Source organism: Oncorhynchus gorbuscha, linkage group LG05 (genome assembly GCF_021184085.1).
Source record: "Oncorhynchus gorbuscha isolate QuinsamMale2020 ecotype Even-year linkage group LG05, OgorEven_v1.0, whole genome shotgun sequence".
Taxonomy (NCBI): Eukaryota; Metazoa; Chordata; class Actinopteri; order Salmoniformes; family Salmonidae; genus Oncorhynchus; species Oncorhynchus gorbuscha.
In genome coordinates, this window is record NC_060177.1 from 83,033,105 (window position 1) to 83,051,138 (window position 18,034).

Sequence of the window (18,034 nt, forward strand, 5' to 3'; positions counted from 1 at the left end):
GGCACTACAAAACTTATTCCCCCTCAGGAGACTGAAAAGATTTGGCATGAGTCCTCAGATCCTCAAAAGGTTTTACAGCTGCACCATCGAGAGCATCCTGACGGGTTGCATCACTGCCTGGTTTGGCAACTGCTCGGCCTCCGACCGCAAGGCATTACAGAGGGTAGTCCGTACGGCCCATTACATCACTGGGGCCAAGCTTCCTGCCATCCAGGACCTCTGTACCAGGCGGTGTCAGAGGAAGGCCGTAAAAATTGTCAAAGAGTCCAGCCACCCTAGTCAGACTGTTCTCTCTGCTACCGCAAGGCAAGCGGTACCGGAACGCCAAGTCTAGGTCAAAGAGACTTCTTAACAGCTTCTACCCCCAAGTCATAAGACTCCTGAACACCTAATCAAATGCTACCCAGAATATTTGCATTGCACCCCCTCTCTTTTACACCACTGCTACTCTCTGTTGTTATCATCTATGCATAATCACTTTCATAACTCTACCTAAATGTACATATTACCCCCCATTACCTCGATTAACCGTGCTCCCGCACATTGACTTTGTACCGGTACACCCCCCCCCCTGTATATAGTTTCGCTATTGTTATTTTACTGCTGCTCTTTAATTACTTGTTACTTTTATTTCTTATTCTTATTAGTATGTTATTTTTATTTTTATTTAAACTGCATTGTTGGTTAGGGGCTCGTAAGTAAGCTGTACTGTGTTCCACTGTTAAATTTGGCGCATGTGACTAATATAACTTGATTTAATGAAGAACAGCAAGCAGATGGTAACAGTCCACCAGTGGGCTGACAAGTTCCGCTGGGAGACGGCCATCAACTATATGTCTCTAACTTTGGAGGTGGGAGACCAGGTGTACGACAATCACAGCACTTTCATTAGTCACCTCCTTTCCCCCTCTAACCTGATTGGCCACCTCCTCTTTTCCACGTAAGAGAGAGGCAACCTCAGTGCTCCTGTGTTCCATGGAAGGGTTGGAGTCCATTCCAGTGCAATGCCATCAATTAATTAAAGAGAAGATCTGAAAATCCAATTTCAAGAATTGAAAAAGGAAATTTCTTGGAATTTCAATTGACTGTAATGAACCGGAATTGATTCCAACCCTCCACTAAGTATAGTTGAAACTGAAATGCGAGCCACAGACATTATTTTATCTATCTTTAAATTAATATATCTAATTGAATCACAATAGAAATAAGCCTCTGGGCTTTATTTTTTTATTTTTTCATCAATCATTTTTTATGTATGTAATGTTGTCTCCGGCTGCAGCAGCCTGCTGCTAAGTTCAATCAATCGATTACATGAATCAATGAATCAATCATACGACCGTACTGTTAAACAGTTTAATTACATGAAAATAAAATCTTTCCAAAACCGAGAATCTATGTGTCGTGCATTTCTGATGGCATGTGGGACTTGGGACGTGGCGTAATTCTGTCTCTCCTTTAAAAAGCTCTAAGCCCTAGAATTTCCTTCATTAGGCCTCAGCAAGCTATGTTTCTGGGGATCTGGGAAGGCAGATTATTTTAATTTGGGGTTTGCTGCTTTAATCTACAAAACATATGGTCTCCTGGATAAAGGGAAGGCTCTGCAGAGCACTATATGACACTGGATGTGAAATCAATATGGCCGGGGACAGTTACAATAATTTAAGTTTAGTAAATAAGAGGGAGTAAATTAAGTAAGTAAGAGGGAGTAAATTAAGTAAATAAGAGGGAACTCTCAACCACTTTTCCTGTAGGCTACTGTCACTCTCACAGTGCAGCCACCTTCTTCACGTTTTACATTTGGTCACCTTCGGTTAAGGATAAGAGGATCAAAATGCTTGGAAGAAAGGATTTGTCCCTATAGTTTGATTGTTGTGTGTGTGTGTGTGTGTGTGTGTGTGTGTGTGTGTGTGTGTGTGTGTGTGTGTGTGTGTGTGTGTGTGTGTGTGTGTGTGTGTGTGTGTGTGTGTGTGTGTGTGTGTGTGTGTGTGTGTGTGTGTGTGTGTGTGTGTGTGTGTGTGTGTGTGTGTGTGTGTGTGTGTGTTTGCGTGCGTGCATGCCTGTGCGCGTGTGTACATACATACGTGCGTGTGTGTGTATGTTATTGTAAATCAACATGGTGCCTGCTCTTCCATGCTGTCGGAGTAATTCAGTCATGTAGTCATGCACGTTACAGTGTGCAGTTCATCTGCTGGCCTTTCCATACATCTGGTTTCCCACTAATCTGTACTTCTATCGTACCAAAGCCTCAGAATCCTAGAGCAATCACTGTTCAACCTTGTTGACCTATGGAATCAAAAACATCCTCAACTGTCATTTCAAATTACTGAATAGTTGCTTGACTGGTTTGGGTGTTCCACAACATACTGCAAACACTCTTTTTGGGAATGCCATAGCCCCAGCTTTTCACTGGCAAAATTGAATTAATAGTCGAAGCCCTTTAATGCCTTAGGGGGAAAATAAATGAAATAACAAAATTTCAAAGAACCAGAACAGATCAGAATTCATCAGACAGCCACTCACATGATTCAGCAGCTGTGGAAATGTGAATAACTACTGTGTGTAGCTGGACTTACTTTAGGTGTGTGTGTGTGTGTGTGTGTGTGTGTGTGTGTGTGTGTGTGTGTGTGTGTGTGTGTGTGTGTGTGTGTGTGTGTGTGTGTGTGTGTGTGTGTGTGTGTGTGTGTGTGTGTGTGTGTGTGTGTGTGTGTGTGTGTGTGTGTGTTTCCAGAGTGTTAACTTGACACTTAGTATAGGAGCATAATTCCACCATGACTCAGTTCCCTACTATTACCATTCAGTACACAGATGACCAAATTCAGAAGACACCGCAGGGCTGGAGCAGTGCTAGAGGGAATACGTTCCACTTCAAATTTGTAATTGTAGGGATAAGAATTAGGAATTAGAATAGACATTCTTGCTTTGGATAGGTTCTAATCGTCATTCTAAGGATCAACATCCTCTGTAAACTTCCTGATGAACGCAGTGAGTCAGCGTAGTCATCGATGTTATTCCCAGAGCAGTGGCGGTGGGTGATGTATAATTTTTTCATGATCTTGACCTTAACTATAGTACAGCATATTGGATGACTGTCATTCATATTCCATTCACCCAGTTCAAAATAACATCGGTAGGTTTAGGCTACTACATCATACGAACATTTTCCCTATACCTATCATGAGGTTGCTACAGCCTAGTTTATAAATGAAAGTTTACAGCGTAGGTGCAAACGGGTCTAGTGAAAAATTTGAGATGAAAGACACTGACACATTCAATACCACCTTGCACACTCTTGCCTGCATATAGCTGATCTACAGTAGGGTGTAATCATTAGTCCAAGAGTTGCAAAGATCAATTCTATTGGACAAATTCAGGTATGATCATCCCCTTTTTGTTCCGTTTGCTTCCGTTTAAGAAACATTTTTCAACAGAACCATGGAATGAATACAACCCTGATCACGCGTAAACACATTTCACTTTCATAGCAGCCACGTAGTATTCCTTCTCACATCTATGTGCTTTCCCCCTCACCTTTCCCTTCATTTGTAGACTTCCATGTACAACACATCACCTGTATGTTACCAGGCGAAAAAACCTTTCCAAGCCAAACCATATCTTAACTGCTACACACAGCCTACATTGTTGTCCCCATATTAGCTAAACTAACGTTATAGTCAGCATAGATAATAGAACTAATGAATTAGTGAACCTGCTACAATCATGCAGTAACGTTACAGTGTATAGTCAGCATGCAGTTTAGCAGTTACAATAAATTAGTAAAAACCAAAGCTTACCTTGATTTGGAAGAGTTCCACCATTGTGTTGGATAGTCATAGCCAGCTAGCTAACACCCTGTTTGAGCAGGGTGTTTGAGTAGGCTAAACTACTAGCTCAGTAAGTGAAACTGAGCAAAATCTTTCTCTCTCTTGCTTCTCCTTCATTTTTTAAGAAATTAATTTGTTACAAACTGTTCAACTATTGTCTTTCTCTTTCTTTGAGACAACTACTCACCACATGTATTTTACTGTAGTGCTAGCGAGCTGTAGCTTATGCTTTCAGTGCTAGATTCATTCTCTGATCCTTTGATTGGGTGAACAACACGCAGGTTCATGCTGCTAGAGCTCTGATAGGTTGGAGGACACCCTCCAGAAGTTGCCATAATTCTATGTCTATAGAAGTGGGTGAGAACCATGAGCCTCCTAGGTTTTGTATTGAAGTCAACCTACCCAGAGGAGGATGGAAGCTAGCTGTCCTCCAGCTACACCATAGTGCTTCCCTGCAGAGTACTGTTGAGGCTACTGTAGACCTTCATTCTTTAATTTTTTTAATTTCACCTTTATTTAACCAGGTAGGCTAGTTGAGAACAAGTTTTCATTTACAACTGCGACCTGGCCAAGATAAAGCAAAGCAGTACAACACAAGCAACAACACAGAGTTACACATGGAATAAACAAACATACAGTCAGTAATAAAATAGAAAGTCTATATACAGTGTGTGCAAATGACGTAGGATAAGGAAGGTAAGGCAATAAATAGGCCATAGTGGACAAATATTTACAATGTAGTAATTAAACACTGGAGTGATACATGTGCAGAAGATAAGAGTGCAAGTAGAGATACTGGGCTGCAAAGGAGCAAAATGAATGAAATAAATAATAAGTATGGGGATGAGGTAGTTGGATGGGCTATATACAGGTGCAGCGATTTGTGAGCTGCTATGACAGCTAGTGCTTAAAGTTTCAGTGATTTTTGATTGTTTGTTCCAGTCATTGGAGGCAGAGAACTGGAAGGAGAGGTGCATAGTTAGCATAGTTTTATCTAAAAAGGATAACTTTTTTAATGTTTTACAATTTTTTATGAAATTCACTGAGGGGGATGGTCCCTCCCTTCCTCCTCTGAAGAGTCTCCACTGTCCCAGAGGCCAGGAACATATCCCAGTTCACATTATCAAAACAGTCTTGTAGCATGGGTTACGAATGGTCAGATCAACATTGAACAGACCTGACCTGCTTTAATTTCGGTGGATCAGCAGAATGACGGAGTGATCTGATTTGCCAAAGACGGGAGGGGGACAGCCTTGTTATTCTCCCTTCCTGGACGGGTACAACGTTCAAGTGTCTTCTCTCCGCGTGTAGTGTCGGTTGATTTGTTAATGTGCTACAACAAATGCGGCCGCAGTTTCCAGTTTGCTCTAAGCCCCTTATAATACCTTGAGTGCTACCGTCATGTCGGCTTGAGTGGGAATCTAAACGGCCATGACAATAACCAATGAGAATTATTTTAGGAGGTAGTGAGGTCGGCATTTGATGGTGAGGTATTCCAGAACGGGAGAACAAAAGCTCTTGTATGTTCCAACAAGGTTTTGTGCATTCCAGCAACGCTCACCATAAGTTATTAATCATGAAACATATACCTCCACCTCCACTTTTCCTGGAGAGTTCTCTCATCATGTCCTCGCGATGTACAGAGAAGTGAAAAGACAACTTAAATGCCAGCGTAATTATCAAATGCACTGCAAAGGCTCATATTTGGCAAATCATATCACTTCAGCCAAATCATTTAAATGGGAATATTGACAGAGTGAGAGAGAGAGAGAGAGAGAGAGAGAGAGAGAGAGAGAGAGAGAGAGAGAGAGAGAGAGAGAGAGAGAGAGAGAGAGAGAGAGAGAGAGAGAGAGAGAGAGAGAGAGAGAGAGAGAGAGAGAGAGAGAGAGAGAGAGAGAGAGAGAGAGAGAGAGAGAGAGAGAGAGAGAGAGAGAGAGAGAGAGAGAGAGAGAGAGAGAGAGTTGTTGTGGCACAGACAGGAAGGAAAACTGGATGTCATTAGGTTTATAAAATCTTAAGGAGTAGGTTTGGGGTTGTAGTTAAGGTGGTGGACTGTTCTGTGGGTGGATAGGATAGGATGGGATATACTCTGTTTTGGCACATCTAACAGACCTGGTTTCAAATACTATTTAAAATAATTGAAAATACTTTATTGGGAGTTTATTGTGCTTGCTTACCCAATAGAACCAATAAAATAGTCACACAACTGTATACCCTGCCCATCTGTCACTTCAGGCAGGCTAAAGCAAAAGCTAAAAGATTTCAAATACTACGTGAACCCAGGTCTGATTGTCTTTAACCAACATGATGTTAGCTACAGTACAGTAGGTGAGCGGAAATAGTGCCAGTGGAGAAAATAGATGGAGTAGAGTCACTCTCACCACTCAGAGCATAATGGATTTATTTAAATGATTGTTGTTGCTCCATTTTGCTCTGTGTCATTTGTTTCCTGTTGTTTTGAAAACTTGGACAAAGAGCTAAATGGCAATTGTGATTTGGCACAGGATTTACCTTTAGTACTAGGACTACATGTCAATACAACAGCAGTGAAAACTAGGTTGCCGTAAATTAACTCATTTAGACCTCAAATAATGTGTTTTGAGAGACACTAGTCTGTGAATCAATTGAAACCAGCCCTACAGTACATGTATGCTATAGGGCATTGTCACAGTGTAACCATTTGACATATTTTATTTTAAAGCAATAATAGAAATAAAAATACAAATCTGTCAGTTTAAGCTAAAGATGCGTCTCAATCCACTACATCTGCCTGTGGGGGAAGGTGGCAGAGCTACAGCGGTGTTTGTCCTTCCGAACGATGTTGCCTACGACCCCCACAAGCATCATGGGACTCGTCTGAAGTCTGTACCGCTGAAGCCGTTACCTACAACACAAAGCAAATTCTATACTAGAGTTGCTTACCAAGAACACAGTGAATGTTTCTGAGTGGCAAAATTACAGTTTTGAAATATACACTGAGTGTACAAAACATTAGAAACATCTGCTCTTTCCATGAAATAGACACCCCAGGTGAAAGCTATGATCACTTTTTTTATGTTGCTTGTTAAATCCCCTTCAATCAGTGTAGATCAAGGGGAGGCGACAGGTTAAAGAAGGAATCTTCAGCCTTGAGACATTTGAGACATGGATTGTGCATTTGTGCCATTCAGATGGCGTATGGGCAAAACAAAATATTTAAGTGCCTACGGTAGTAGTTGCCAGGCGCACCGGTTTGAGTGTGTCAAGTATCCTGTGTATCAAAAATGGTCCACCACAAAAAAAGGACACTCAGACAACATGACACAACTGTGAGAAGCATTGGAGTCAACATGTCCCATTGTAATTAGTCTGTTCTGAGGGCAAAAGGGGTTCAACTCAATATTAGGAACTCAGTGTATGGCAAGACTTAAACATTAATGTCTAGTCATGATCCCCAACACCTTGACAAAGCTTGTAGTATTTTGAAAATAATGGGAAAATATTGCACAATACAGGTGTGCAAATCTCTTAGATTTACACAAGAAGATACAGCTGTAATCGATGCCAAAGGTGTTTCTAACATGTACTGACTCAGGGGGTGAATACTTATCAAATCAAGATACACCTTTTGAAAAAAAGAACAATTTCTTTACACTTCGACATTACAGAGTATTTTGTGTATTTTATTGACAAAATTATTTTTAATCCCACCTTGTAACAAAATAAAATGTGAAAGGGGGTGTAGACTTTCTATAGGTACCATAAGGAAGCGCATTATTTTTTCTAAAGTACCATGAATACTTCCTTAAATGTTTTAAACTGATACCGTGCTACCTTCAGAACAGGCTTGTGAGACTGGTGGGGTCATATTAGTGTGTAGCCCAAACAGTTTGGACTCTACAGACAGAAGTTGGCAGATCGGCGGTACTGACGACAACAGTCCCGTGACGCTTGTGGGTGATGTAGAGCAAAACAGAGAAGTCCATTGGGTTCGTGAGAGTCTCCTCTTTCCATAAGATGATCATATTAGTTTATACATTAAACCGTTTGGATGCTACAGACATTTTTGTGACGAGACCGATTTTTGGGATGTCTGACAAAAACCGCTAGAGCTCTGCCACCTTCTTTTAACCTGTACCTATGATACACATGACTGTGGTGTTAACCTGTACCTGTGATACACATGACTGTAGTGTTAACCTGTACCTGTGATACACATGACTGCAATGTTAACCTGTACCTGTGATACACATGACTGTAGTGTTAACCTGTACCTGTGATACACATGACTGCAATGTTAACCTGTACCTGTGATACACATGACTGTAATGTTAACCTGTACCTGTGATACACATGACTGTAGTGTTAACCTGTACCTGTGATACACATGACTGTAGTGTTAACCTGTACCTGTGATACACATGACTGTAGTGTTAACCTGTACCTGTGATACACATGACTGTAGTGTTAACCTGTACCTGTGATACACATGACTGTAGTGTTAACCTGTACCTGTGATACACATGACTGTAGTGTTAACCTGTACCCGTGATACACATGACTGTAGTGTTAACCTGTACCTGTGATACACATGACTGATGTTAACCTGTACCCGTGATACACATGACTGTAGTGTTAACCTGTACCTGTGATACACATGACTGTAGTGTTAACCTGTACCTGTGATACACATGACTGTGGTGTTAACCTGTACCCGTGATACACATGACTGTAGTGTTAACCTGTACCTGTGATACACATGACTGTAGTGTTAACCTGTACCTGATACACATGACTGTGGTGTTAACCTGTACCCGTGATGACTGTAGTGTTAACCTGTACCTGTGATACACATGACTGTAGTGTTAACCTGTACCTGTGATACACATGACTGTAGTGTTAACCTGTACCTGTGATACACATGACTGTAGTGTTAACCTGTACCTGTGATACACATGACTGTGGTGTTAACCTGTACCTGTGATACACATGACTGTAATGTTAACCTGTACCTGTGATACACATGACTGTGGTGTTAACCTGTACCTGTGATACACATGACTGTAATGTTAACCTATACCGGTTATTAGGACTGTGGCGGTTACGAAATTTCGTCAGCCGGTGATTGTCAAGCAAATAAATCAAATCAACATGTGTAGACCATACAGTGAAATGCTTACTTACAAGCCCTTAATCAACAATGCAATTTCATGAAAATACCACAAAAAAAGCAGTAAATAACAATAGTGGGGCTATAGACAGGGAGTACCGGTACAGAGTCAATATGCTGGGTCACCAGTGTCGAGGTTATTGAGGTAATATGCACATGTAGGTAGAGTTATTAAAGTGACTATGAAAGTGATTATGCATAGATAATAACAGAGTAGCAGCAGCATGGAAGGGGGGCAGTGTAAGGTCAAGGGCCATCGATGAGAATGGTGACGTGCTCCGTCCTCCTTTAGTCCACAATCATCTCCTTTGTCTTGGTCACATTGATGTAGAGGTTGTTGTTCTTGCACCACACGGCCAGGTCTCTGTCCTCCTCCACATAGGCTGTCTCATCGTTGTCGGTGTTCAGGCCTGTTGTGTCATCAGAAAAGTTAATGATGCTATTGGAGTCGTGCCTGGCCGTGCAGTCATGAGTGAACAGGGAGTACAGGAGGGTAGTACTGTCGGTCTCACAGTAATTGACCGTTAATTAACATAAACACATTTAACATCTCCTGGCTTCCACACTGATGCAGACCTTTGGAACATCTACATTTAAAACGTATAATTAATCCATGTGATATAGCCTACACCATCACAATAAATCCATTATTTATTTCAGACAGTCCTAAAGAAATTATATGAAGAAAATGTTGTCTATTTCAGAAGAACAGAATAGCATAGTCTGAGTTGTCCTTATGTTAAGTCCTGATCTGGCTATGCCATATGGCTGTGGGCTACACTAGATCATTTAGTTGTCAAGATTTGGTTAGAATTCCGTGGCATTATTTTTTATTATTTTATAGTATGAAGAATACAATTGAACAAAGCTGAATAAAATACACAGGATATCTTCTTCAAACAATATGAGGGAGTGCACACATGCATCTATTCTGTGTTGAGTGGTTAACAAAGAAATAGATATTCCTATATGCTTAAATTAGAGTTATTAATGTAACTTTAGTTGTTCTACAACCGTTGTTCTATATGTTTTGATGTTTAATACATTGTAAGGCTGCATGATGTGACTCTAATGATGATTTGAAGTCCTGATCTGGCTATGCCATATGGCTGTGGGTTAAAAAAGTTGCTTGAAAGACATGAGCTCTGCTGATCTGGCAGCCTGTACCAGGTAATGGCTGTGGGTTACAATTTGACAAGCACTGTCATTTAGTATTTTGTGTTTTTGTTCATGTCTTTGGTCAGGCCAGGGTGTGACATGGGTTTTTGGCTGGTGTGTAGATAGTGGGATTGTTTAGTGGGGTGTTCTTAGGTTAAGTCCTGATGGCTGGCTATGGTTCTCAATCAGGCAGGTGTTTATCGCTCTGTTGGGAACATTTTAGGCAGCCAATTCTTTGGTTGTATTGTGGGTGATTGTTTTTTGATGTCCTTTTATAGTTAGTGAACAATATAGGCTGTTTTCGAACAATTTATTGTTTTGTAAAATTCGTGTTTAGTCGTGTTTATTTGTTTAAATAAACATGGATCGCAATCGACACGCTGCATTTGGTCCGACTCTCCTTCACCATTTGAAAACCGTGACAAGCACTTCATAATGCCTCGAGTTTCACGGCAGGATCCCCTTTGTGTTATTAATGCACTCTAAAATAAATCCATCTCCTTTGTTCTATATGTTTTGAAATAAATACATCTCCTTTGTGTGGTCATGATGCACTCTAAAATAAATGATTTGAAAAAGTGGTCGAAATGCACTCTAAAATAAATCCATCTCCTTTTGTGGTCATAATGCACTGTAAAAGGTAATCATCCCTTTGTGTTACAATTTGACAAAAGAAATCCATCCCCTTTGTTGGGTCGTAATATTTAAATCCATCCCATTTGTTTGGTCAATGCACTCTAAAATAAATCCATCCCCTTTGTATGTGGTCGTAGACTCTAAAATAAATCCATCCCTTTGTTGGGTCGTAATGCACTCTAAAATAAATCCATCCCCTTTGTTGGGTCGTAATGCACTCTAAAATAAATCCATCCCCTTTGTGTGGTCATAATGCACTCTAAAATAAATCCATCCCCTTTGTTGGGTCATATTGCACTCTTAAATCCATCCCCTTTGTTGGGTCATTGTCCTAAAATAAATCTTGATCCCTTTGTTGGTTCGTAATTCACTCTAAAATAAAGGCTCCCCTTTGTTTTCGTTTATTTAAAATTGTTTTGTGTGTTCGTGCACTTTAAATCCATCCCCTTTGTTGGGTTTGTTTAAATAAACATCCCCTTTGGATCGCAATCGACAAAATAAATCTGCAGTTTGTCCGGTCTCCTTCACCATATGAAAATCCCCTTTGTGACAATGCACTTCAAATAATCCATCCCCTTTGTTGGGTCGTAATGCACTCTAAAATATATCCATCCCCTTTGTTGGGTCGTAATGCACTCTAAAATAAATCCATCCCCTTTGTTGGGTCGTAATTCACTCAAAAATAAATCCATCCCCTTTGTTGGGTCGTAATGCACTCTAAAATAAATCCATCTCCTTTGTTGGGTCGTAATGCACTCTAAAATAAATCCATCCCCTTTGTTGGGTCGTAATGCACTCTAAAATAAATCCATCCCCTTTGTTGTGTCGTAATGCACTCTAAAATAAATCCATCGCCTTTGTTGGGTCGTAATGCACTCTAAAATAAATCCATCTCCTTTGTTGGGTCGTAATGCACTCTAAAATAAATCCATCCCTTTGTTGGGTCGTAATGCACTCTAAAATAAATCCATCCCTTTGTTGGGTCGTAATGCACTCTAAAATAAATCCATCCCCTTTGTTGGGTCGTAATGCACTCTAAAATAAATCCATCCCCTTTGTTGGGTCGTAATGCACTCTAAAATAAATCCATCCCCTTTGTTGGGTCGTAATGCACTCTAAAATAAATCCATCTCCTTTGAGTGGTCGTAATGCACTCTAAAATAAATCCATCTCCTTTGTGTGGTCGTAATGCACTCTAAAATAAATCCATCTCCTTTGTGTGGTAGTAATGCACTCTAAAATAAATCCATCTCCTTTGTGTGGTCGTAATGCACTCTAAAATAAATCCATGCCTTTTGGCCGTTGTTTCCATCTTATTATTTTTATTTATCCTTTTCATTTAACTTATTTAATTTATTTAAATAAGAACAAATTGTTATTGACAATGACGGCCTACCCCGGCCAAACCTTAACCCAGACGACGCTGGGCCAATTGTGCACTGCCCTCATGGACTCCCAATCAAGGACAGTTGTGATAAAGCCCAGGATCAAACCAGGGTCTGTAGTGACGCCTCTAGTACTGAGAAGCAGTGCCTTAGACTGCTGCGCCACCCACATCTCCCTTAGTGCTGCATGCTCCTAAGCAGCCCTCACTCACATGGCTCTCCATTACATGATCGGGTCTTTCTCACAGTCTATAAGTGAGGACAGACACTTTGGAGACGCAACTGCTAGAGTCCTTATCCAATTCCAAGGGGGATATTGAAGATAATGGAAGAACTGTCCACTTTTACTTTTTGTCATTCAACAAGATGAGTAGGCCTAAAGTACAGCAAAAGCACTAGCGTATGTCAATCTACTATCCCCATAGTACAAAAGTTGACCTATTCTATACTGAGAGAGAAATAAATATTCCAAACATAGTCTGGGACAGTTGTGTGATGCGATAGATCCCAAATTAACACAACCACTTGCATCCCGAAAACTTTTTTACGCAATGATCAGAACATTTAACTTAAAATGAGAGAAACTACTATTACTACTACTACTACTAGGCTATTTCTTCACATTATAAGCGCAGCAATGTGCACACAACAGAAGGCTATACATGCCAATGTTCTATTAGCGGGAAAACACCATTATCAAAAGAGACCACAAATGTAATGCTTTTATTATGAAGGTGCATATTTATGGTGAAATGTATCTTCCCCAAACGTGAAACTCACACGATGCTTATATATGCCAGTTAGCCTCTACACCCCTTGTAAGGCGGATTAATGTGCTTAATTTTAGGAATTTATTTGACCACGTTAGTTGTGATACAAACCTTATCAAAAATATAGGCCTATGGGCTAGGATACATGAGGTGTGCGACTATGATTCGAAAAAGTTTTTAAAAAGGCATTGTTTCTTGCCTTACGCTAGGCATCATTCACAAGTGATACTATATCATTCACAAGTGATACTATATCATTCACAAGTGATACTATATCATTCACAAGTGATACTATATCATTCACAAGTGATTGGCTAATATTGTCACCCATCAGACTATTCTTGATTTAATCTTGTCTTTAGAAATACTAAATAATATATGTCTGAAATTTGTTTTGATTTAGAATGGACCATTATCATTCACCTGTCTCGAAACAGGGGTAGGGGGAAAAAAGTCATTTAAATAGCGTGGTTCCTTTTCATGCAAGCCAGGTACCACTAATGTCCATCAGCAGCATCAGAGCTTGGAGAAGCCTAATTAAAATGACTAAACAGTCACATGGAATATAACTGCCTTCATTTGAGGTATTTATTCTTATGTAACCTTTATTTAACTAGGCAAGTCATTTAAGAACAAATTCTTATTTTCAATGAAGTCCTACAAAAAGGCAAAAGGCCTCATGCAGGGACGGGGGCTGGGATTTAAAAAAAAAAAAATATATATATATATAGGCCAAAACACACACCAGGACAAGAGAGACACCACAACACTACATAAAGAGAGACCTAAGACAACAACATAGCATGGCAGCAACACATGACAACACAGCATGGTAGCATCACCACATGTCAACAGCATGGTAGCAACACAACATGACAGTAGCACAACATGGTATCAGCACAAAACATGGTATAAACATTATTGGGTACAGACAACAGCACACAGGCAAGAAGGTAGAGAAAACAATCCATCACATGAAGCCACAACTGTCAGTAAGAGTGTCCATGGTTGAGTCTTTGAATGTTTTTTAAAGATGTTTTTTGCAGCTCGTTCCAGTCACTAGCTGCAGCGAACTGAAAAGAGGAGCGACCCAGGGATGTGTGTGCTTTGGGGACCTTTAACAGAATGTGACTGGCAGAAAGGGGGATGCACAGTGGGTCAAAAAAGTGTTTAGTCAGCCACCAATTGTGCAAGTTCTCCCACTTAAAAAGATGAGAGAGGCCTGTAATTTTCATCATAGATACATTTCAACTATGACAGACAAAATGAGAAAAAAAATCCAGAAAATCACATTGTAGGAGTTTTAATTAATTTATTTGCAAATTATGGTGGAAAATAAGTATTTGGTCACCTACAAACAAGCAAGATCTCTGGTTCTGTGCCATTGGAACACAGGAGCGATGTATGCTGATAATGGCCCTCTGTACGCCTCTTTAGATATTCCATTAAAAATCAGTCGTTTCCAGCTTCAATAGTCATTGACAACATTAACAATGTCTACACTGTATTTCTGACCAATTGGATGTTATTATAACAGACCAAAAAAATAGCTTTTCTTTAAAAAAACAAGGACATTTCTAAGTGACCCCAAACTTTTGAACCGTAGCCTATATATTTGCAGAAATCCATTCAGGTGTATTTTGTGGCTTTTATAATCTAAAGTCGCACTGTTGTTACTGCCTTTAAACACACAGTCCAGTTCAAAGTGAATGATGGCAGGCCGTGTGGAAAATGGCTTATTTCTATATAGGCCCACTGTAGCACTAATTGGCTATGGCGCACCAGTCTGCATAGACTTTATTTACTGTAGTGTTAATTAATTGCCCAAACGCATGACCGCTTTCCCACTCATATTGCTGTACAATTTTCACAAATCCCTGACTATATGTCATTCCCAAACATTCCATGAATTCATGAAAAAGTGAAAATGAATTGATCTAAGTGCTTACTTCTCAGAAAATGTTTTAAAAAGTTTCAGTTTCTTCGTTTATATGAACAGATTATAATAAGATTCCATGTTGATAAAATTCTGTCAGTTCCAATTTAACCTCCAACTCTTGAAACACGTGACTGTAGTGTTAACCTCTACCTGTAGAAACACATGACTGTAGTGTTAACCTCTACCTGAAGAAACACATGACTGTAGTGTTAACCTTTACCTGTAGAAACACATGACTGTAGTTTTAACCTCTACCTGAAGAAACACATGACTGTAGTGTTAACCTCTACATTTAAACTCAGTTTTTCACAATTCCCGACATTTAATCTGAGTATAAATTCCCTGTTTTAGGTCAGTTAGGATCACCAGTTTATTTTAAGAATGTAAAATGTCCGAATAATAGTAGAGAGATTATTTCTTTCATCACATTCCCAGTGGGTCTGAAGTTTACATACACTCAATAACTATTTGGTAGCATAGCCTTTAAATTGTTTAACTTGGTTCAAATATTTTGGGTAGCATTCCACAAGCTTCCCACAATAAGTTGGGTGAATTTTGGCCCATTCCTCCTGACAGAGCTGGTGTAAATGAGTCAGGTTTTACAGGCATCCTTGCTCGCACACCCTTTTTCAGTTCTGCCCACACATTTTCGATGGGATTGAGGTCAGGGATTTGTGACGGCCACACCATTACCTTGACTTTGTTGTCCTTAAGCCATTTTGCCACAACTTTGGAAGTATGCTTGTGGTTATAGTTTGCGACGAAGCTGATGTCTTGGAGATGTGGCTTCAAAATATCCAATAATTTTCTAACCTCATGATGCCATCTATTTTGTGAAGTGCACCAGTCCCTCCTGCAGCAAAGCACCCCCACAACATGATGCTGCCACCCCCTTGCTTCACGGTTGGGATGGTGTTCATCGGCTTGCAAGCCTCCACCTTTTTCCTCCAAACATAACGATGGTCATTATGGCCAAACAGTTCTATTTTGGTTTCATCAGACCAGAAGACATTTCTCCAAAAAGTCCCCATGTGCAGTTGCAAACCGTAGTCTGGCTTTTTATGGGGGTTTTGGCACAGTGGCTTCTTCCTTGCTGAGCGGCCTTTCAGGTTAAGTCGATATAGGATTCGTTTAACTGTGGATATTGATACTTTTGTAAGTGTTTCCTCCAGCATCTTCACAAGGTCCTTTGCTGTTGTTCTGGGATGGATTTGCACTTTTTTGCACCAAAGTACGTTCACCTCTAGGAGACAGAACGCGTCTCCTTCCTGAGCAGTATGACGGTTGTGTGGTCCCATGGTGTTTATACTTGCGTACTATTGTTTGTACAGATGAACGTGGTACCTTCAGGTGTTTGGATATTGCTCCCAAGGAGGATCCAGGCTTGTTGTTATGCAGGTGAATGAGGACCCAAAAGCGACTTGGCGAAAACAGAGTCTTTAATCCAGTAAAGGAAATATGCAATACTCCTAGACAAATCGGAGCGGTAAATAAAGCATAAAAACAATTCCACTCGTAATGACGAGAACAGACTGGAGACTCGATCATAAACTGTAGGTTGCCTCGGGAAGGCACTTGACCGTAGCAGACTCAGACACCTGCTCACCACGCAGCATCTGAGGGAAACACGACACGACAGGGCGATACAAAGACACAGCACGGTGAACAATATACAAGGATCCGACAGGACAGAAACGGAAAACAAGGGGAGAAATAGGGACTCTAATCAGGGGAAAAGATAGGGAACAGGTGTGGAAAGACTAAATGATTGATTAGGGGAATAGGAACAGCTGGGAGCAGGAACGGAACAATAGAGAGAGGGAGGGAGAGAGAAAAAGGGAACGAACCTAAAAAGACCAGCAGGGGAAAACGAACAGAAGGAAAAGCAAAATGACAAGACAATATAAGACAAAACATGACAGTACCCCCCACTCACCGTCCTGGCGCACTCGAGGAGGAATCCTGGCGGCAACGGAGGAAATCATCAATCAGTGAACGGTCCAGCACGTCCCGAGACGGAACCCAACTCCTCTCCTCAGGACCGTAACCCTCCCAATCCACTAAGTATTGGTGACCCCGTCCCCGAGAACGCATGTCCAAATCCTACGTACCTTGTAAATAGGTGCGCTCTCGACAAGGACGGGAGGGGGGAGGGAAGACGAACGGGGTCTGCGAAGAAAGGGCTTGACACAGGAGACATGGAAGACAGGATGGACGCGACGAAGATGTCGCGGAAGAAGCAGTCGCACAGCGACAGGATTGACGACTGTGAGACACGGAACGGACCAATGAACCGTGGAGTCAACTTACGAGAAGCTGTCGTAAGAGGAATGTTGCGAGTGGAAAGCCACACTCTCTGGCCGCAACAATACCTTGGACTCTTAATCCTACGTTTATTGGCGGCTCTCACAGTCTGTGCCCTGTAACGGCAAAGTGCAGACCTCACCCTCCTCCAGGTGCGCTCACAACGTTGGACAAACGCTTGAGCGGAGGGAACGCTGGACTCGGCAAGCTGGGATGAGAACAGAGGAGGCTGGTAACCCAGACTACTCTGAAATGGAGATAACCCGGTAGCAGACGAAGGACGCGAGTTGTGAGCGTATTCTGCCCAGGGAGCTGTTCTGCCCAAGACGCAGGGTTTCTGAAAGAAAGGCTGCGTAGTATGTAGACCAATCGTCTGATTGGCCCTCTCTGCTTGACCGTTAGACTGGGGATGAAACCCGGAAGAGAGACTGACGGACGCACCAATCAAACGACAGAACTCCCTCCAAAACTGTGACGTGAATTGCGGACCTCTGTCTGAAACGGCGTCTAACGGGAGGCCATGAATTCTGAACACATTCTCGATGATGATTTGTGCCGTCTCCTTAGCGGAAGGAAGTTTAGCGAGGGGAATGAAATGTGCCGCCTTAGAGAACCTATCGACAACCGTAAGAATCACAGTCTTCCCCGCAGACAAAGGCAGACCGGTAATGAAGTCTAGGGCGATGTGAGACCATGGTCGAGAAGGAATGGGAAGCGGTCTGAGACGACCGGCAGGAGGAGAGTTACCTGACTTAGTCTGCGCGCAGTCCGAACAAGCAGCCACGAAACGGCGCGATTTTGAATGTCACGCTCCTGAGTCGGCCACCAAAAGCGCTGGCGAATAGAAGCAAGAGTGCCTCGAACGCCGGGAT